General features: G+C 37.1%; 1 protein-coding gene and 1 pseudogene across 2 annotated transcripts in view; both read left to right on the top strand.

The window, feature by feature from the left end:
• The window catches only part of MACROD2 (mono-ADP ribosylhydrolase 2), an 858,454-nt gene that overhangs the window by 389,361 nt on the left and 445,639 nt on the right, over window positions 1–23,454 (top strand). The gene's annotated exons all lie outside the window — the stretch shown is intronic.
• LOC133625038 (U2 spliceosomal RNA) lies at window positions 4,152–4,325 on the top strand (annotated as a pseudogene).

Raw genomic sequence — 23,454 nt, 5'->3', positions numbered from 1 at the left:
TGAGAAAACTCATAGAGTCAGCATTGCTATAGCGGGGATGGTACATACAGTTTCCACGATGTGGGAGGTGGGATCAGTCATATCTTGCTTACACATCTCTTGTATCCCAAGGGCAGGGAAACGTTTGCCAATGGCCTGTAACTCTGCCTCTCTGCAGCAATAACTGCCAAGAGTCTTGTTAGCTTTTTACATACTAAGACAAAAAGCATGTTATGGGCTGCTGGCCACCTCTGTTCAAACATCAAGCATGGATTTTGAGGTTAGTAGAGGTCTGTTTGCTTAAAAGAGGTTCTGATCGAGATGAATTATGAAAATGTCAATAAATACCACATTTTAAAAGGTAATAAACTGAGTATTAATGTTAAAGGCAGAGATCCAGGCAAACATTAAGAGCAGCTTGAACCACCTACCTTTACATACCTTCTTCCTCCATAGCACTCAGCTTGAGGAGCCAAAGCAGCCCTGGACACCAGAAAGGGAATTCTTGAAGATCCAAATAGTTAAAGGGTTTTGTTCTTTTGTGTGTGCATTTAAGTCATAACTGACCATGCAAGTCCCTTATGTGTGTGCAACGTCAGTTAATTTCTCAGCTACAAATACCTAGTAGTTTGCAGTTTAATATGGTGCAGTTACTCACGTTTGAGGACCATGATGCCAAGTTTTATTTTGCTTTGAAATGCTGTGAAAGGAAAATTGGGGAAAAAAGAACAAGTGGAATGCCTTGTTTAGCATAGTTCTCTTCTTCTGCAGTTCTTTGTAAAAATATACCGAAATTTTCTTCTGAAGAGTTGCATTTAAAATAAATAATCTTTCAGATGTCAGGTCAGGATTCAATTGCTCGCCCACCCAGTCAGGAGTTACCTGCTATTTACCAACTTTGGACCTGTGTGCTATCATAACACCAGTTTAGTGGTTATCACCTCAAATGGTTCATTTAGGGAGCACTTGTATCTGTAGGTCTCCTGCCTTCCCCTTGCTGGACTTGAAGTCTGATGAGCATTTAGCCATTGCTTTGAGATAATGATAATGTGCCTTTTAATTAGCATCAATATTTCTAATCTTTTGGGAAATGGTAATGTGCTGCTTTTTTACTCCTTGGCTGTTGACAGATGGCCACTTATTAAAGATCATTACGTTCTGATATCAATCATTTTTGTGCTTTAGAAAATATGTTTGTCAGTTAAATGAAACACTATATATAGAAGGAAGGTTTTTCACACCGGGTTGTTCAGGCTTTGATACAGTGGTGCAACAGCATTTGGCGGAGGCCTTGTTTTTTAAGACCTTATAAACATAATCTCCGTGGCCTTGCTAACTTGTCATTTCAGTGTACATGCGTATGTTAAAAGGGGCTCTTGTACGAAAGTAGCCCAAATGCTTTTGAGACAAAGCCACTATTTAAACATTTAGAAACTTGAACTTCTGAGAAGCCTGTGCTTATACGCAGAAAACATTTCATGCCGTTACGCAGGAATTTGTTCTCTGTGTGTTTTTGTGAATGCCGTGAAAAAGCAGAGGCAAATTCCTGTACGGTATTTGCAGCAATGCTTTATTTGACTTGATGCATTCTTGGCTAGAACCTCTCATTTGTTATTTGTGAAACTTTGTTTAATGGGTACAGTTACGATCTGCATTGTGTCCTGCATTGTGTCATCTTAATAGCAGTATTAATTTGCAGGAAAGGACAAAAATTATCTTGCAGGAGTTATCAAGCGGTGTTTAGGCCTTCTGAATGCTAATTAATTCAGAGCTCAAATGCTGTACCTGCTGTTTAAAAGGCTGGCAGCTTGTATTCATCACCTGAGTGACAGCTGTTCCTAGCCTTTTTTACTCTTAAAAAAGAGTGAGGAAGATTAACTCCTTCCATGCTATTGAATGTCAAGTTCGAGTAACAATTGGTATGTGCAAAATCTAAGCTTGAAAATTTTTTGTCTTTAAGAGATTTGCTAATTTTGACAGCACCGTACAGAAAGAATTGGTAATAGTATATTGTTAGGATAAATGGATGAATGTTTCTGTAATACATTCTGGGCAGGAAAAAAACTCTGATGTTTGATGTCAGAACCAGATCCGTCACATAAACTAGAATAGAAAGATTTAAAATCAAGGCACATTTGAACATTTAGAATGAGTGTGGAATCTGAAAAATTTTCTTAGAGTCTACTCCTTTTTTAATATTTGCTGTCAAGGAAGATGAATATTAGTTACAATTCAATCAAATGTTCACTTAAGCCATTTAAATGCTACTCAAAATAGTGAAGAACAGTTTTCTATTTTATATATTGCATTTAAATATCATTGAGTTGTTATTTGCTAAACTAAACTCCTCATTAGGAAGAAATTGTAGGTTTTGGTAGTAAAAAAGGGGGCTTAAAAGCATGCAGGTAATTTAATTTGCTCTGAGGAAGAGTATCATCTGGTATAATGCTGATGTTCGTTCATATGCAAGTTTGAGAGGATTATATAGTTTGCCAGAATGATTGAGGAAGTGAGATACTAATATAGGATTACATTCCTTCTTTTTCACAGAGGAACAGATAGCTAAAATACGTGTATTATCTCCCATCCTTCTATTCCCTCCTGCCTCAATCAAAATGTTTTAATTATGCTACATTTTCTTTTAGAGGAAAAATGAAACAAATCAACACTTGCCTCATGTCAAAGGGTATTACTGAGCTACTGGTAACAAACAAAACTTCCCAGTTAGTATTGTAGTTGAGGGGGTTTTTCCTTTTCGTGCTTTAAAGACCTTTGAAGTCTGCAATATGTTTTGCTAAATAAGTATTTCAGAAGTACGAGTGTACAGTAGACACGTCACCATAATGATCATGTTTTCCTTTGCGTTGTGGAGGCACTACATCTTTAGGGAGACTCAGAGTGGACTTGTCTAATGCCTCTGGGCTTTGATTCTGCTCACATCAGTTTTTACGCATTCTGATTCGGTAAATCTCATTAAGCACATGTTCAACTTCCAGTGTTCTCTGAAAGTTCTGTTGACTTCAAGAGCAAATTAAGCACATGCTTAAATGTTGTTCAGAGCCTTAGGGAAAGGTGATTAAACTGAAGAACAAAGCTATGCTATTAAAAGATTTTAACTCATTAAAATCCAGTAGATGTGCTGATAGTGATTTACTGAATACTCTGTATTGAAAGTAAAAAAATTACTTTATAGTTGACTGGCTCTCTTGTGCATCTTGGAGCACCATCAGTATGTTAGCTGGATATTTTTGCTGTAACAATATATTTCCCTCTACTTTTGACCTACTGTTCTATTCTTATAAATAATTAGTGATTATAATGAGTGATTGAAAATATAATGGGAAATAAAAAGATTTCCAAGCTTGTTTACAAATTATTCTTGAAATAATTTTTGAGAAATCATTGTCTTGTTCCAAGTTACTCAAACGTCTCCTATTATTACTCATTAATTTCAAAAGACATTTTTAGTTTCCACATGGAAGGATGATTTCTTGAAGCTTTAGTAGTATTGTCTTAGTGTTCTTTGTGTGTGGCCATTTTATGTGTTAATTTATTGTGTAGTTTGATACAGAGTAATTAAAAATCATGCTTTGTCAAGACAGAGTTGTAGTCTTTGAGCGTGTAAGATACTCGGAGTCCAGCAAGCATTAAGAAAATGCACTGCAGTATGTAGTTCTGTCCTTAAGTTATTTATTAAACAATTCCTCAACTTTTTTAGAATTTTATGAAATGCTTTCTGTAGGGAAGATATAGTTCTCTGATCTAGGAGAAGGTTTTAAAATAACCCAAATAATGCTTCAGAAACTGGAAGATTTCTTAAGTGTTTGGAGTGGGCAGGAGGTTAGAGGGAAGGTGGTCAGTGTTTTTTTCTTTAGTTCCCCATGGAGGACATAATCAGACCATGACTGGAATATTTTAGGAAGTTGGACATAGCATCATTAGCTTTCCCAAGTTCCTATCGGGGAACAGTTACTCTAGGTGCAAAATCATGACCTCATTGAAATCCTGGAGTGAGTTATTTGGGATCTATAGTCTGTCTGCAGCTTCTTGAAATAAATCTAAATGCTAAAGCTACATAAATATTGCTTCTGTCATGTTAAAATCTTATGAAGATTCAGTCTCAATGTGCTCGCTGAGTCAGACCAAGAAACGATCAACTCTGCTGGTTTGTGTTTGCTTCTTGACCTTTTGGCAAAGATCAAGCATAGCATACGTTTTTATCAGTTTAATATCTGTTATGTCCTCAACTTGAGGATTTTATATTAAATGAGTTTGGGGACTGGGAAATGTAGCAGCAGCTTACGCCATCCTCTCCATGCACGAAGCCGGCTGTTACTGCATCTCTAGAATGGTGTGAATGGCAAAGAAAAAAAAGCAACAAGTCCCATAATGACCGTAAATGAGTGCAAAGGGAAGAGCAGGAACAGAGCAAGCATAGATTATGCTTCTCAAAAGTATTCTCTTAACCTCTAGCTATTTTCAGCTCAGGGGTTTTCCTGATCCTCAATAAAACTCCTATAAAAATCAAATGGCACTTTTGATTGCATTTTAATCTTGTTTTCACTGTCTTCTCTGTCCATATTAATATCCATTTTGTAACATCCAGTATTAAAACATCAGATTATCACTTTCTGGACTGAGCATTTCTTTGTACTGACTGGATAGAGTGAGCCTACACTCATTCTCGTACTTGTCAAAGAGCAAGTTTTTGTGTCACTGTTGCTGTTTATTTTCACTGACTACTCTTAGAGGTGGTGTTTTTCTGTAAAATGAGATGAAATTTGCTATCAGAAATAATCACAAAATCCAAAAGAGAAGAAAGATACTACATCACAGTGCAATGGTACATAGAGGATTTGGTCTGGGTTGATTAAAGGATGCTGGAAAGAAATAGAATGGATATCTTTGTGGAAACTGTGCTGTCACAAGTGTTTCTAATACATTCAGAAATATGCCAAGGACTATGGAGAGTTTATGTTCCCTTGAACGTTTTTGATTGATTAAATACCAACTTATGCCATTTTATGAACTGGAGCTCCAGAACTGTTCATATATGTCTCAATCAGTGGGTGGCAAACAAAAGCTGGTTTTATTTGGCCTGTGACATAGTTACCACTGAGGTCTATGTAATGCAGCAGGTGATGACAAGCGTGGTTTATGACATCTTTTGAAACAGAATCAAGCCACTAAAGGCCAAGTTGATGTGACAGGGTGAAAACTGGAAGTTGTATTAGAAGCAAAATGAATACAGTTCAAATAGAGAGTGATCAAAATCATTTCTAAGTGACATAAGGGTTTGACCCTTCAAGGATTTCTTACTAAGTCTGTGAGGTGACACAGAAAGGAGGAACCTGTGTCATTGTAAATTAGTGTCCTTGAGTTAAGTCTCATTACCAAGACACCTTCAGTTTTCTAATTATTTGACCTGCCATGGTTAATAAGAAGAAAATTAATTTGGTGTGCCATTTTTGGTGGTAGCTTGACACACCACCAAATTAATTGCAATAAAACAAAATAATAGTTTCCAAAAAAACCACCCTAAATTACTTGCATTTTGAATTGGTAATTGTCACTTTATTATTTATGGCCTCAGTTTTTAAATTAGGACATGTTAGATAAAGCTAATGTTCTGTGGATGAAAAAAGTGTTAATTTTAATGATATAAATCTTACTATTTTAATAGAAAATGCGATATTTTGACTCTTTAAAATTCCTGTTTAGATCCACAAAATACTGTCTACAAGATAGAAATCCACTGCAGCAAAATATCATCTTATTACTATGCTTGCTATGATGCTTACAGGTTATTGTCAATATACAGTGTCTATTGGCAAGGAAGCTTTTGTTTGTCATGGGAACAAAATGATTGCTCCTCATTTTTCTTGACTGCTGAGTTCTTTAAGCGAAAAGCATTTTGATCCTGGAATAAATATTGATTCTCTCTTTTCTCTTGTGGAGAAAATTAATTTAGTGTGAGTTATGTTCACCCAGGTGAGGCAAGGGCAGCTCAGGACCCCACAGGCTACTTAAACCTGTGACACAGACTGGCCTTCAAGAAGTGTCTTCATTACCCCTAGGTCAGCACGTATCTGCTACTTCTTTTGAAGATTATCTCCTGGGGCAGAGTGAGGGAGGATTTGGAGGCCACTTGTCTGTAGCACTAGGACTGCAGACTTTTTTTTTTTCCTTGCCAAAATGTGGTAGAATCTGTCTGCCTTCGTTCCTGTCCACCTCCCCATCTTCTGAGTGGTTCTATACCCTAAAACTGAGTGATCTAGGTGACCCCAAGGGCACTGACCGATTCATTGTGCGTGCCAGAGACAGACTTTGGGGAAATGTAAGGATCTGCAATTTTGCTGTGCTCATTTTTAGCAGGCAGAAATCCTTTTCACAGTGCATTGGGAGAAATATAGAGAAGTTGACAATAGCCAAGTCTTCCTTTTGTATATAGGTTGACAACAAATAAGAGACAACACAGAGTGTTGGGGTAATGCATCAAAACATGTTAACAAAACAATACATGCATTGTTATGGTCACTCTTCAGCTGACAGGGGACACTCTCATCCTTGGAGAGGGTCATATTCATGATACACAAATTGAAAAAATAACAAGAGCAATGGAAAAAATGGACAATTTTCTTCAAACAATTGCATGCTTCTACTTCCTTCTCTTTGCAGCTCTTTTAAGAAGACATCATTATGAGAAATGTCTCAACCTTTGGAGATGACTAGATGTGCCGTATGCTGTCCTAGTGTTTGATGTCAATCTGTGTCCATGTGCATCCCTATCATTAAAGCATAGGCCTGTGTTGCTGTAGAAATTATGCCATGCAAGTGCAAAATTTCCGCTGCCCTGACTTAAAAATTAACTTTCATTAGTCAATTAACAATTAGACCAGATTGCTGGGTTTTCTTTAGAGAGTGATACCTGTGGCGTTTTGATTTTGACATTGTTATAAAAGCAACAATTAGCATTTTAAGAAATTAACTTAGTGAAATTTATTGCAACATGATAAGCTTTGGTAACTGTACAGTCCCTGTAAGCTTCTGACATGCTGAGTCACTGGATATTATTGTGAAGCTTTTTTAAATGCTTTTATGCTATACACTGGTCTTTGTATTATAGCATTTGCCATTTCCTTAGTCAGATGTCTTGAAGCGATGAAGAAAAATGACAAGGATTCTATGTCTCTAGCACAATGTTAAGTGTACATCTCCAGTACACTGTTATCAAGCTTTTGTTCCAGAGTCAGTGTTACTGAATGAGTATTGAATTCACATCTCATTTCATATTTTATTCTTGATTCCTGATAATATTTTTTAAAAACCTCCCCTACAATAAAAAAAACAAACAAAAAAATGAGCTCACATATAACATATAACTCACTCCTCCTGTGCCTCAGAGCATAATCCTGCCATTGACTTTCTGAAAACAACCAGGAGTCTTTGAGAAGGTTTTAAGCTATAATGGGGACTTTCACATGGCCTGTACTATCTCACCTCAAGGGTACATCTTTTGTTGAAGTGACAATTTATGAGATTCAGTACTAATGTCAAACATTGTTCTGCTGTGAGAAGTAAAGCAATTAAAACACCAAAATAGCAGAACATTAGCAATGAAACATTGTTGAACTTGTAAATATTTCCACATAGGTGTTTTAAAATGTGATGGATAAGTGATATATGAGTGTTTGAGGCATGTCTATGTGAGATGTAAGAAAAACAAGCCTTAAGCAATTTAGCCATTTCCCTCAGGATTTTGTCCAGAGAGGAATATGCAATGTTTAAGTGCAATAGCAGCTGGGTTTTTTTAGAATGATTTTAAGTTCCTTTATAGTAAGTCTCTGCATGATTAGAGAATAGCTAAAAATCAGATAAGGTAACATTTTTGTCCCATTTGTGTGAAGTGGTCTTCCAGGATAAAATTACAATTTATTTCCTTCTAAATGGAGTATTCATTTGGGAGTAAATTAATTAAAGCTGAGTTGATAAGTATCTGCTGTTGTTCTGCAGTCATGACATGGCAAGGCATTAGGTATCTACATGCAATACTCATTCGTACGTAAAAAATATGAAGTGCCCGTGTCTACTGTTTTTAGAGCTGTTATGTGATACTTTAAATAAATGACTTAATTTCATGTTCAAAATACCCAAAGGTATAATGTTTTATTATCATTGTTATTAACTTAGATTGTATTAGTCAAACAGCTTTTTCCTCATTTGAGAGCCTTTTCTCATGAGACAAGAAGATGGTCTCTGTGCCCTCTGCCCTCCCTGGTTTACTGCTCTATCCATCCTATGACTCAGATAATCATAAAGTAAATCAGGCATCCTGAAATGACTCTTGGTTTGGGGTTCCCTCAGTGATCTTCGCTGATGGGGAGGATATATTTGAAAGTTTTTATCAGTGAGATCTTGATATGGATTGCTTAGTTACTCTGTACATGCTGGAAAACAAGACGGTTTCCTTGTTTCTCTTTGAGGGAAGGTAAAAAATTAATGCAGCAGAAATGTTAAGGCTGTCAGTGTTAGCAAAAGTTAAGACAAAAGAGAACTGAGCTTTCTGTTGAGTTGTACAAGATTATTGGCTTGATGTCCACATCTTCAAACGCCATTGTTTTCTGTGCTTATTCCAGTCATCTTGTGTCCTTTTCTGTTGAATTATTTTTCTATCTTACAATTAAGCAAATTTCAAGATGGCTTCATATAACAATATTGAATCTGCATAACTTTTCTTTTATATGAATTCTCTGAAATTCCCAGTGAAGTAGATGGAAAATCAAGTGCTAATTCTTTTAAAATTGCTCTTGAATGCTGTCTTCAAGCACATAGTCTGAGGGATCAATATAGCCAGAGCTTAATAATAAACTTTTCCCTTTCCTGACAATACTGACATTTACTTGTTTCTAGACAAAAAGATGAATCATAGTTAATGAGTTGTTTTGATCATTTATGATGTTAATGCAAAACTAAGGTTCAGATACTTTGACCTTATACCTCTGAATTAACTGTAAAAGATGGAAAACCTAAAAGCTGATGTTTTGCGAAGACTTATAAACAACTTGGAAATTTACACCATTCAATAGACTTCAGCTTGGGGTAACATGCCACCATTGAGCCATGGGTGACTGCATGTGGAGAGAGTCTGCAGGGCAATCCATCATCCAGTGGACACTTGCTGGCACGTTGCACTGCAAACTGAATATTTAGTAACGTGCTTTGTTGGGTTTTTTTTCATGTGAAGCTTTACCTGTGGCTCTTGCTGTGAGTGAAATTGAGTGGTAGCCTGTGATCCCAGTGAGTCTGAATCACAGCAGACTGTTTAGTTAGAGGGTTTCACAGCACTGTGTCTTTACTTCTTACTGTCTACTTGATTGTATGTGAAAGAGAGAAAGAGGATTGAACAGGGAGATGTTAAATACAGAAAATAAAAAGGGAAACCGTGGCCTCATTGAAGTTAAGAGTACTTACCTGCTCCAGTTTTAGTATGCCTGTATTGTGTGAAGAGTAGTATAATGGAGTATGGTGTTTCAAAGGGTGGGGATTTGCACCTATGACATCCTGGTGGATATTGGAACAAGATTTTGGTTTGAAAGTTGGCTTCCAATTGTCAGTTTGGGAAGCAAGTATTACATATGTTTCTGGGGAGCAATGTTAGACTTTGCACATAATTCAGCTCAGGTGGCAAATTTAGTGCTTGAACCTTAATGTTTCTGGGATTTTAAAAATATTTTGCCTTATGTAGGACTCTTTTTTGGTTAAAGAAAAAGTGGATATCTAACCCAAAGACTATGTACAAGCCTTCAATTGTAACCTTTTCATTTCACTTGACACACTAGAAGGAGATAAGGAGGGGAATGCTGTCAGAGAGTTTACACAGAGGATGGAGAGTGGTGGTGGTGATGAAGAGGATAATGACTTCAGCTCTGATTTTCTTCCTCCTGCTGCAACAAGGCATCTGTATTCTCTGCTGGGTGCAACCATCCTGCAGGAAGCTTTTATTCCTGCAAACCACAAGTAAGTCGGCAGATCATCTGGGAAATTAAAGAGATATCAGAGCTGGATTTGTGATGACCTCTTTTTTTTAAAAAAAAAAAACAAGTGTGGATAGATTGTGAAGGAGAATGATGGGAAGAATGTGAGTAAGGGCTGAGGTATGCTTCCATCTACAGTATTGTTAAGACAATGTAACTATACTGTCAGGTGCCATGAGTTGTAGCAATAGTTCTTTGTCTTCGATTTCACAAAGGGGAGAGCTCAGTCAAAAATCAATGTGCAGCTGGCTGGCACTTGGAGGAGATCCCTGGCAGTAGTGAAGGAGTAAGCGTGAACATTTCTGGGCTGAGATGAGCTGAAGTCTTCTCTGATCATATAATGCTTACTGTGCCATAGTATTCAGGCAAATATGTCTAGTGTAACAGTATGTAAGTTATTTTGTCTAGTAATCAGACTCTTCACTTTGTGCTGCAGAGATAAATGTCCTTTTCAATTGCTTTAATATGCTGCGTTCTTGAAATCAGTTGGTCTATAGGCAGCATGTAAACAGCACTCTCCAATATTATTTCAGAAAATGAGTAGCACGTGCAATGCCCATGCTCATCTACAAGAGAAACTGCAGAGTGATAGAGAGTCTTGTTATTTTTTTTGATATGAACAGCTCTGAATATGTGTCCATTCTCAAAAAATACACATTTGCTGCATTCTGGCTTGGGGAATGCTCTGTGTCTCTTTGACATGCTCTCAGTGGAGAATTGCTTATCCATGCCTGATCCCGACTGGTTTCACCTTCCAAAAGAAACTAGCACAGGTCAAAAGTTGGTGAGATGGATTGAAAAGTGTTTCCAGCTGATGGAAGTGCTTTTGGTAACCAAGCGGGGGAATTTGAAATCTAATCTATTCTCAACGGAAAAACAGCAAATAGTCCATGTTTCAACATGAACAAGCTATTTCTGTATCTAAAGTGCTGACATACAAGAGTTTTTCAAATAACAGAGCCAGTGAATCAAATACTTTTGCATGAAAAGTACAAATACAAAGTCTCCTCTTTAATGGCCTGTGGTATGCCAAAAGAACTTTTTTATTTACTAGTTCACTGCAGTGCAGATGGCCACACCTGTGTGTGAATATCTCCAGACTCTCCTTCCTCCTCCACTTCTTATGTTCAGTGATTTTGGCATTCCTTATTTCTGATTTCTTTCCCTTTTTAAATTCTTTGTATTTTCCCTTCTGTAGTTGAATCTTTCCCTCCCTTATTTGAATATTCATCATTTCCATTTTTCCTTTATTTCGCATTTGAATGTCTTTTTCCTGTTTATTTTTTTCACTCTTGCCTGTTTGCCATGTGTAGGTTCTTCCATCTGCTATTTCTTCACAAGTAGTTCCCATATTGTCCAAGACTTCGAAGTGGAAACAGTCTCCATTGTTAGCCATTCCTCTAAGTGAAAGAGTGTGTGCTCTGAGTTTAGGATGTCTTATTAGTCAAAGATTATTTTACTTCTCCTTGATTTTCTTAGCTGCTTTTTTTTTGCCCCTTCTTCCTTCCATCTGTCTCTGAGTGTTAAGCAGAGTATAAGGCGAAGTAAGGGCCAAATATCTGTTAGGCTTCCTGTTGAAATACAGAATAGCGATGAGGATGTGAGTCAGAGACTGAGTAACACTGAGCATGACAACATACAAGTACTGTGCATGTGTTTATTATGTTTTTCCTTTTTAATCCATTGTTTGCCCTTTTCTCTCTTTTTACCTCTCTTAGCTCATGTACGTAACTAATGGGCGTATTATAGATCTTTAATGAAACGTGGTTTACCTTGTCATTTACCTGAAACAGGGAACTCCTTGGGTATACCATGAATGCTAAACTGCCCTTGATGGCTCTGCAGGTCTGATGAAGCCTCTTGTTATACCCATACCCCACTGCCCTTTGCACATCCCAGATTTCTCAGTCAAACAAATGTGTGCGTATTACTAGTGTAAATTCAGAACTAAACAAGACAAGTTGCCCTTACAGTTGTTTTGGTAAAGTCTTTAAAACCAGTTTCAAAATTTAATTTCTCCTGACAAGGGCAATCAGCAAAGACAGGTTTCCCTAGCACTGAAGCAATCTTGTTTGACCGTCTTGAGCAAATTCTCCCGCTACCGACTGACTACTGAGATTAAGCGGAGTCTCTAACTAATCCTTTGACAATGGGTCAAACACTGTCTCTCTAGTTTTACTTCTTTGTTGCAAGCCTCAGTAGAGGTTTATTTTAACACAGCTGTTTTATGGTGCTTGGAATATGTTCCTACTCTGCATTGCTGCTAGTATAGATAATGGATGACCACTTGGTTAATGTTTGACGGTGGTTACAATACACATCTCCCAGAGTTAAGTGTCCTTATGTCTTTATACGAGAACTGACCTTCAGGGACAGTAAACATATTGTTTGGCAACAAGTTAATTACAGACTTTATCTTCCAAAAACATTCATGTCACGGGTGGGATAATTAAGATGTCCTTGCAAGTGAAAAAAGTTCTTGAGTTATAGTAATGTTCTGAAGTAGGTGTTAGAAACCGAGGTCACAACAGTATTACAAGAGCTGTGTACTCATGGTATTTTGACTAAATAATTCTCCTCTTCAGGCTATAAAAGTGAAAGATGGACTTAACTGATATGTGTGGCAATATATTCTATGAGTCTTTGAAAAACCCAAAGGGATTTGACTTATGCAGGGGGCAGGCAGAACTGATTGTGTTTGATTTACTGGGGGATTGATTGCTAGGGTTTATTTTGTTGTTCTTCCCTTTTCTCCTTTTAAGGCCTGTATCTTTTGTTAAACGGTTGGGATCATGTTGGCCTTTTCTAATTTTATAATGCGAACTTCATGGTGATAAATAGCTAATTATTTGCAATTGAATTAGGCTATGAATTTAAATATGACAGAAACAGATGTACCGGTGATTATCTTCAATACATTGCTCAGGGGATCTAAGTTTAACATGGTATAAATACTTTCCAGAAATGTTGATTCTGAAATGGAGCAGTGCAACTATTGAAGAATATCACAGAGGCGTTAATGAGTTCTATGCTACATGAATATCCTAGAGGAGCACATGGTAGTGTGCTGTCTTGTGAGTGCCACTTTAATGGAAGTTTTTGTTGGCTGTCTGAGGTATTGCATGATGCAGCAGGTTAACTATCCATGCTTTGTGTGAATATGAAACTAAAAATGAATACACACACTAATGTATTTTAAAGATTTGAATTATAATATCTTAACACCTCCCCCCCCATGGACTCTGCACATGTTCTGTTCCTCAAAACTTGATTCAGGAGAGTGAAAGGTCTACTAAGCAGCCAATTCTGAGTAACTGGTTTCAGTTTCAGGTTTTCTGTTGGGAAACTTATATTCCAACACAAATAAATTGTTCCCCTTTGAATGGACATGAATGTTGGACAATAAAATAACTTTAGAATAATTTTTATTTCTTTCAGTAGAAGAAAAGTAATTTAAACTTAACATTTTCCAAGTATAGCCGTACTACATGGCAGCCTCGTTGTACCTTGACAAAATGTCACAGGAGTATGAATGATTGAAACAAGCAGTTTGAGACCTCTTTCTGTGCATCTGTTTGTGGTTAGAATGATAATATTTAAGCATCCCAACAGTAAAGAATAATAGAAAAATGGAATCGAAGCACAAAGACTTCAATTGATTTAACTAGGTAATTCATGTCTAAGGGAGGCAGCACTGTTAACACACCTATACCTAATTGATACAATAGTACACAGCACGTGTCCAGGCTGTGTTTCTATGAAGTACAAGGCAATAAAATAACACCTTCAAAATAGTTAAATTTGAGGCTGTCCTAGTGACTATCTTCAAAGTTAAATCCCTGAATCATTGCACTTATGAAAATGTTGTCCACAGATATTTCAGCAAGGTGTATGCAAGAAAAATCAGATAATCGCTTCCAGATTCCTTCATTATTAAATGGCCTTGGAATGTGATTTCTACTGTGCAAATCAGTTCAGATGTTCCACATTTTGAAATTTATCTCAAGCCCCTCACCAAAAACTAGTTCATATTTGTTTTGCCTTCTGCTGTACACTTGAGTTAAGTCAGTTATCTTTCAGTTGGGATGTGGTATAAAATGAAGCTATCAATGAACATTGCACACACCATGTAATATCTTTATTTTCATGTAAACTACACAGTTTTTGGTGAATAAGCTTTTCAGGTTGGCATGTTTTTTAAATATATGGTTTCCTCTTTTGATTTCTTTATTTGGCAAATTCATAGCTTGTTTTCAAGTTTTCTCTGTTGTTTACCAGGTTTACTGGTGTATTCTACTCAGTGTAATATGGCTTGGTTGAATTTCTTTTGAGTTGATTTACTTTCAGCCTAACTGTGCAAATAAGTGTTCTGATAATCCCTTTCTTTTTAAATTGGCCAGTTTAATACTTGCTTCTGTCACTGTTACATGGAGATGAGAGTCTTGACCTACTTAAAAAAAATGAGCTTTTTAGCTTTGTGAGCTACAGGAACACAGAATTTTAGAATTTTTATATAATTTTTTAAATTAATTGTCATTAGGATTTACTGGGGCACATGTGGGTGATATTTTCCTTTTAATTATTTTCTTTTGCAATGCAACTTAGTGGATTTCTTTTCTTCTTAGAACCCCCTAGTGCTTCCTAACCTTGTTAAAGCTCTTTAGCGTTTCACTTTGACCTGCTGTAAAGACTTCAGCTTTGCTGTATAAAAATGGTTTGGATACTGCTAGAACGTATAAATAATCCCATTTCATGTGCATTCAAGCAATGGGCATGAAAGTTGATTCATATATGACGACAATTATTTCTGAAGTGATATTTATCCTACAACTACATTGTTAGCCCTGGGAAAAAAAAGTAGTATTTTGTTAATGCTGTTTTGTATTCAGTGGCTTTGATGGTACTTGTTGCAGATGTTTCAGATTACTGTCAAAACTTCATTATCAATGATAATATACTAATACGGGAAGTTGGCACAGGAGTTGACTGAATCACTGTTGCAATATATAATTAAGTTGGTGTAATATGATGCATTTCCACTGATCCTACGTAGCCTTTAAATGAAATCTGTTTGAGACTGAATTCCCTTGCTCCATTGATGTCATTTCCAGAGTGCTACCAGGTTGGATTTTTTTATTTACAGATTTCACAGGAGGGTGTGCGTATGTTAAACTCCATGTTACACAGCTACATATACATGTTCTTTCACATTTTCTTCTAATATTGCTATCAATGGAAATAATGACATTATCGAGTTAGCAGAATACGTCTCAGTCTAATAAGCTGGATGAAAATACAGTATGTTATATATAATCCTTATACTCGATATTACTGGTATTTACAAGTATTAAGCTCTTTGCAAGCTGTTCCAGTTTCCAACCTGTATAACCAAAAAATTGTTTGCAGAGATGTTTGTCTGCAAGGAGAAAAATTGAAATTTTAATAGAATCCTTCCAATAGCTATCAGTTTTGTCCTAAGAGTTTGATAATTTAAAGGTTTGTTATTTTTTTTTAGGAAAGGAAGATGGTTTCAATTATCCAAAGCCAGTGGAATGTTTAACTACCCTTCTGCTATCAGTGGACTTGTTTACATTGGGATTTTGACTAAATTGAGATTGCACATATCCAGATGTTATCTGCCCGGGTGACTTTTTCATTTACTTTGGCAAAGGATTTGATGGTATATTGCTACCATCTCTTTGTCAGTTTTTGCATTAAATATTGCAGGCTACAGTTAGACTTTTCTTTTATAAACTTATTCCTCTAGATTGTTGACTCCTAAACACTTTCTTCGTTTCACAATAAACTCATCTGAGTCAAGATTACAGAGTACAGAAAGTTGGATGTTGTATTCTTTGCATGGCTGTACATGCAACTGAGAAAATGCTAAGTTTTGTTTTTATAGCTCATTTCTTTTGGTCTTATGCACATTGGGAACGTCATCACTGTAAGTCTAGACTGCAGTCTTGTGCTTTTCCTCATGTGGCATTATTAGGTTGCCCAAGGGGCAACATGGGAATCATACTGAAGCCAGGAGATGGGATTTTGATCCTTACCGCAGGATTTCTCATTGGTTAGCATGAAGGAAAAACAACCTAAGTTGCAGACTAACTCAAAATCACAAAGAAAGAATTTTTATTTTTGATTTTTATCTTTGTTTTGTGGTGCTGAGGGGCAGAGATGTGTCTGAAGTGCATCCCCACAGCAGTGTTCTTCAGTGAGGTAGGAAAGGCAAAGCTCTCCAACAAATAACTGCTTTCTTCTCAGCATCCAGTGATCTATTGTGTTAATGGCTTACAAAGAGGGGTGAAGGCTTCTCCTATGAGTAGCTTACAGCAGGATAACATTGCACAGAGTATCATTGGGAATAGCAGAAAACACTAGCCAGGACTACTCAGAAGTAGAACTATAGTACTGAGAAACAGGAACAGTTGAATAAGACTATTCTTCAGTTAATTATTGTCATATCATTTCAGGTGAGACTGGGAGTGAGTGGGGAGGGAGAAATATCCTAGCCCAGAAACCTCCTACTTAGGATATGATAGGCTGAGAAGCAGCTTGAACAAAGAATTCATTTTTTATGTCTTTGGATTGCCAGAGATGTAAAGTGGGTGAGTGCTGAAGCTCAGCAGTGATCAGACAGAGCTGCAGCCAACAGAAACAGAGGTTTGAAAGTGTAAGATTTTAATCTATGTCCTGGTGAACCTTTCTGTTGAGCTGTTTTACCTCTTTCAAGCTCCAGACTTTCTGGTTGCAAATTAAAGAGAGTTCATGCTGGCCCTCACTTGACTCACAGACGCATACATCTTACATTAGATCTGGATAGAGCCCCACTTATTAATGTTTATACAGACTGTGTACATCTAATCCTATTTGCAGGCCTCTAAAATGCCAACGTTTTATTTTAAGCCTGGTTTACTTTTCTGCTGTATTTCACCTCAGAAATGTGTTTGTGGGATTTTTTTCCTCAGTGGCATTTAAAAAGCGTGAGGTTTTGAATCAGTCCAAGTAATGAAAGTTTATGTGCTGTTTTGCATGTGTAATTTAAGTGAATCTATGGTGTAACCATACGTAGAGGGATTTGAGTCAAGCAGATTTAATTGTTGCTAATACTGTTTATTTTGGAAATGCCTAAACATCCAGCTTTGCTTGATGATGTAGAAATACGTGAGCATGGGTTTATAAATCTCTTTTAGTAGCCAGGGGTGAGTGATATCGGTAGGATTTTGTGGTGAAGTCCACGGACAGTTGATGTCAGCAAATATCCGATGAGTTCTGGTTTCAACAGGGGAGAGAGAAGAGAAAGGGAAAAGAAAAATTGATTGTGAAGATTCAAGACAGTTGAAAGGAAACCTGACACTGAAAAGGGAGAAATGAAGAGTAGAGACAGGGAAAGAAAGTAAAAATGATCTGCAAAGCAAAAGAGCAGATAGCACAGGAAAACATATCAGAACTTTAGAAATATAAGAATCACTGAAAGTACTTCTTTTTGGCAGCTATTTAATTTACTTTTACTAGTCAGAGAGTAACTAGATTCCTCTCTTTTGCCCAAGGCCAAATGATGGCAAGAGGTTGGGCATCTGCAGTTAACTGTCTGCTATTAATATATTACTTATAATCAGATGGTTTTAAATGTGTGACTACAGTATACATGGGGCTGTGCAAGAGGTGAATGCCAAACTGTGTCTTGTCCAACTGTGTCTTCACAGCTGACGTGGCAGATATGGAGAAAACGGGTTGTGTTTTGCAGTGATGGTGGTGGGAGCTCTTAGTGTTCCTCTTCTTCTGTTTTGAATTTTTTAAGAGCACAGGGATTGCTCAGTATTGGAATGAATCGTGTTTTCTGTAGGCAATTGACTTACTGTATAATGACCTGATATCTCTGTAAGATTTGTGAGATGGAAGAGAATATTTTTCAAAAGGTGGATATGAAAAACATAACAAAATAAGTTGTATGTTTATCTTGCAGCATCTACGGGGTGGGGAGCCAGCCTACAGTGTTAGCTTTTGTAAAAACTCGAACAATGTCACTTTTAGATACAGGAGCAATAGCAGAGTGTCAGGAAAATCTGAAAGAATCAATTATCCCATGGTGCCTACTTCTTTCCATTGGTCTCTTTGATAACATATTTGCTTTGTATAGACTTAGCTTTTTTTTTTCCTAAAAGGTTAGAATTTTGGTTTTGTAGGATGATTTTACACAGAGAGAGCGAGAGGCACTTTGTGGGCAAATGAACATGGGGACAAGTGTTAGAAAGCAGCTGTGTCTTCCATCTCCCCTTAGTAGATGAGATGCTCAGCATTTAGTTGGGTTGCTACATTGTCAATTATGGCTCCTCCAGAAAGAAAAGACAAGGACAGGGGTAAATTCACCAGCGTTGCTTTTTAGGTCAGCCAAGGTTCCTTCAGGACCTCTCGGTAGATCATTATCCTCTTTTGTCCTTGCCTTACATATCATTAATTTGGGCTTATGTCTGCTTTTTAACTAAGTTCTGGTTTCGGTGCTCATTCAGAGCAGAGGGCCAGACTGTCAGCCTCAGATCTGTTTACTGTTGTCAGATGATTTCTAATAAGATGTCTTTTCATTTTACTAAGAAGAAAGCATGGGCTCTGCTTAAAAACCTGAGATCCCCACGTCCTCTTCCCCTGCAGAGCTGTGAGTCTTGAGATGAAAGCGAATTAAGACAGGAGCAGAGCAAAGAGACGAGGATTAGGGGTAGAATCAAAATAGTTCAGAAGTATTTGGAGAGATGGAGCTCTCTGGCCGAAGAACAGAGGAACAGCATTATGTAGAAGGAAAACTGTGTGCCAAAGGACATCTCTGAGCATTCTGCTAAATTCCAAAAGGCAATCATGAGTGAAGAAAGTGAGGCTTTGGAATGGAGGGATGTTTGCTTTTTTTTTTTTCCTAGATTTTGAGATCTCTTGGTACATCTAAAGTAGAGCTTCATAAGACCTATTTACAAAGCTTTATGTTACATATATCATCCAGCCTTGATTACTGGAGACAGAGAGGCTCTGTAGCCCCGAGAACCCAGAAGGAAGGAGCTGTGAGAAGATTTGAGCTGTGTTGTTTTTCATGCGAGGTTTGGTGAAGGACTAGGGAAGCTGGGGATTATCTCTCTCAGTAACGCTTGCCAGAAGAAAGAGACTGAGCTGGTACTAACTTACACCAAAGGAAACTTGAGAGCACCTGGGTGCATACCATGCCTAGTTATAACATGAGAACTGCATCTGACACTATTTCCCTGACAACTTGACAGGTTGAAATAACAGTGGGAGACTTATGAAAAGAGTGGAAAGAAATATTGTGCAAAGAACTGCATGGATGATTATGTCAGCAAGTCTTCACTATGAGACATGTACGAAGGCTGTGAGGCATGTATACGCATATGGTGGCATATACATGCTTTGTGAGTTGTCATTAACAATAACAACTGTGTCTTCTAAATGTTTCTGCGAATTATATTTAGATAAAATTATCAGTATCAATCTCTACCTGAAGCACGCCTACATTTTCAAACTCTTAATATTCACCTCACTATGTTTCATTTCACATTTCATTCCTGTTAACAGGCAGACAGGATTAGTTGGAAGCAAGAAAGCACAAAACTGTTTTCCTTTAAAGAAAGAAGGTAGATTATACAGTAAAAAAATGAACAAAATTCAAAGAGAATTTAAGCCTTAGAATCTCAGTTATTAATTACTTTGTCTCTTGAGATTCTGAATTGTGGCTCACAAAAGCAAAATGAAACAAAATTGTTATTAAACCTTTATCAATGCAACCAGAAAATGCAGAGGTCAAGGGAGTGCCAAAGAACAGCACCCTTCATCCTCTTGTAGATCAGTGGCATTTGCTGATACCAACTGTGATTCACTAAGTCCTACTCCATTGAGTTGAAGGCTTCATAGTCCCATTTTGCAAGGTGAAGTTCCCTGGCTCCAGGTGTGTCTTGGTGTGATTGTATGGAGCCATTGGCATGGAGATCTCTAAGCCTTTCACTACGAGCTGAAAAAAAAGTGTTGTCCGAGATTAATTCCTGGTGTTCCCATTTTTCCCCTCCTTCGTATTCCTTTAATTTGAGCTTTCTATCAAAAATGCTGTCAATCTACTTACTCTGGACAGGAATCACAAATTGCTTGACCATTTAATAATTTCACTTACCTATAGTTAATACTATTTCGCAAAGTAAGTTTGAACTTTGTACTGCAAGTGCAACAATGAGAAAATAAAACGTGGAAGTTTGCTGTCTGACATTTGCCCTTATTTCTAAAACAAGAGCATAATTTCTTTAACTTTTACTCCTTTGTATTCATACACAAACTTTTAGCTTTTGTAGAAATTACAGACTGGGTGCATACAATTTTGAATGCTTCAGAACCAGAAGATGTTCATGTTTTTCTCTATAGAGTTCAAATCCTTTTTCACCTCTTCCTAAAAAGTGTTTCCTTAGTTCAAATTTGCTATGCTTGTCTCAAGCGTGTGAACATTGCCTTGGATCATTTGCAATGAACAGCTGCCAGGAGGTCTCAGAAAGAGAGAATATTCTAAGTAAATTAGTAGTTTTAACTGCACAGCAGTCAGCAGTCTTTCATCTGTGATATTGTGTGCTTGTCTATGAGTTTAGGAGGAAGTTTCCACAGTTCCAGAAAGGTCCTGGATTTGATGTGTGGAATTCCAATGAGCAGGAACTTCTGACAGCAGTGTTTCCCAATATTTAACCTTTACAATGTCAGTGAAGGCAAGTTTAGATTTCCTTCTGTGCCCCATGTCACCCCTAAAATAGTTTTTCCTGTACAGTTAAGAGTCACCATTTAGAAACTCATGGCCTGAAGGTGGACTTTACTGATGAACTTCTGGTCATGCAGAAAACTTAAGTATGAAAGTAGCATCCCTTGACCTTTTATACATCAAGAGGTGTAGGTGTTACAGAAACCATATTTTATCCAGGCAGCTGCTGTCTTGGCTATTGGTCAGGCTTTAACACCACTCTTTGATCTTGGAGAATTTCAGAGTGAAATGACAATCATAAATCTTCATTTTGGTAAAATTCCTGAACTGTACTTGCTACATGCACTTTATTATATATTCTGTACTTCAGCCTGTTAGCTGCTGATGACATTGCAGAAGATTAGGAGAGAGAGTTGGGCAATGGGAATTCTGGGTGGATTTTTTTAATGTTTTGGAAGTTAAAAGATATGTAATACATCAGTGGCATTCTAGGATATGTTATTATTTCATGGTAAGTTATGTAAGGTAATAAAATATGTTTTTTCCCAACTGCTTCTCCATTGTGAAGTAACATGAACTGTTAATGTAGCTGTGTGAAGAGGTTTGAAAAAAATGATACTGTCAAAAACTGGGTTGAAAATGTGTAGAAAACACAGCATATTTTGAGTTGGACTACCATACAAAATTGCATGGTAGCATCTTTAAAACACTGAGAGTAGAGAAGTTCTAAATTCATTTAACAGATGATGATTGAAGTCTGAATTGAGAAAAACTTGTCCCACTATGTACCTTGCATGTTTTATGTCAGGATAGGGCAAAATCCATCCCTTACAAATAAGATGCTGGTAATAAAGATTATGTAAGATCTATTAATATTTCAGAAACTACTGAAATACATGAAGATTTTAAGAACACATAGTAGTTAGTTGCCTAGCCACCTGAAGAAACACCACTTTCTTTCGCTAAAAATATGGCGAAATCCTGTTGAGGTACATGCTGAGCTGTAATTTATCATACTAAGGTTTATCTGTCATTTTACATAGGAACAGCAGCATATCTGTATTTTATCTGTAACCATGAGTAAACAGCTGTTTTTCTTTATCAAAAGGAATATTTACATTGTGTTGGTAACTAAAGGGTGCGGTATCTTCAGTTGTTATGCCACAGACATACATTGTTAAAAATACATTTAATACTTATGGAAAAGATTCAGATTTAATAGAGGTGTGTTTTGGAAACTTCACCTGTCAGAGTAACGAGTAGGATGGTTCTTCATTAGCACTACTGGGTTTCTTGCTGTATTTTGCCCTAAAACTGGTAAAAATTACTCACACAAGCACCTACATCTGCAGAATTGCCCGTGAGCAGTAACAATTCCAATATCTGACATTTTTCTGCTAGGAAACTAGGAGTTGAATGCAGCATTCCAGCTGCTAATGGATATTCAGGGCCCTTCCTGATGGAGTCGTGATTAGTAGATGACGGATTAACTGAAGAGCTGTGTTTTATGGTTAAGGAGATGGAAGAAAACTCCCGTTGCCTTTCGGATGGAGGGGGAAACAGGATCACTCAGAGGCTTTGCAGGAAGTCACAGGAGGGGAATGTCATAGTGATTGATGAAGGTGGTCCATTATCAAACACTTTGTGAAAACTTTTATTTCCTCTATATCGTAGAGTTTGTACAGGGCACAAGTAGAGAATTAATTTTGTTGCATTTTGCTGGAAATATGTCATAGTACTGGAGCTAAAATGTAGGAAGGGAAATTGCATAGCATATTTAAGTCAATCATGCAGTTGATGTTCCCTTTGAATTTAGCAGCTTTTATTGTTTGGTAAATCATGTTTTGTTGGAAATGAACTTTTTATGTCAAGGGCTTTTGGATTTGTACATCCGACACATGAAATAGAACCACGGAACTTACAAGCTTCTTCTGTAAAATAAGAATGTGAATAGGCTGATTATTTTCATCTAGCTCAGAGTACTGCAATGTTCTTTTATTCTTACAAAAACAATACTTAAGTATTATTTAAGGAAATTACATTTTCTCACTTGCTTATGTCATATTTGAAGGCAGTTGCAGATAAGGAAATCCAAGCTTAGGGAATAACAGTTTTGTACATGCTACATATTGCGAAAGTGTTATTTTTGATAGGAAAGCTATGAAGGTGTTTAGGCTCAAAAAAAGTCATTTGACAAACTCTTCCCAACAAGAATGGTACATGCAGTCATCCATGGGCTTTACAGACTGCACAATGGCCACAGAGTGCAGCAGCTTGGCACGTAGAAAAGGATATACTGTCCCTGATTCATTTAGGTAGGACTTGTTCTGTTGAATAGCCCCAAGATCAAGGGTTTCAGATTGATCTTGAATAAATGTGGCCTGGGATCTATTAGGAGAATGAGATAGTGTCCATGAGGGACTGTGAAACAAATTAATCCCTTGTTATTGCAGAAATGCTAATGAATGTTTCTGAGCAGCCACATTTTGCACAAGCTTGAACCTTTAAATTACTCTTAGGTATGGCAGGAGAAACAATATGGTGCCTGTCTGAATCACCATTGAGGGGACCCTGTCTGTGAGGAAAAGATTGAGTTTTAAGCCATGTGCAGGCTGGAAAATAGCATTCTCTAGGCAATTATTTTAGTCATCTTAATGAAGTTATGGCATGATTCTAAGCTTCCCATCATACTGGATTCAAGAGTAGGAA

The sequence above is a fragment of the Colius striatus genome, chromosome 2, assembly GCF_028858725.1.
Source record: "Colius striatus isolate bColStr4 chromosome 2, bColStr4.1.hap1, whole genome shotgun sequence".
NCBI classification, from domain to species: domain Eukaryota; kingdom Metazoa; phylum Chordata; class Aves; order Coliiformes; family Coliidae; genus Colius; species Colius striatus.
This window is presented reverse-complemented; position numbering and strand designations above follow the sequence as displayed.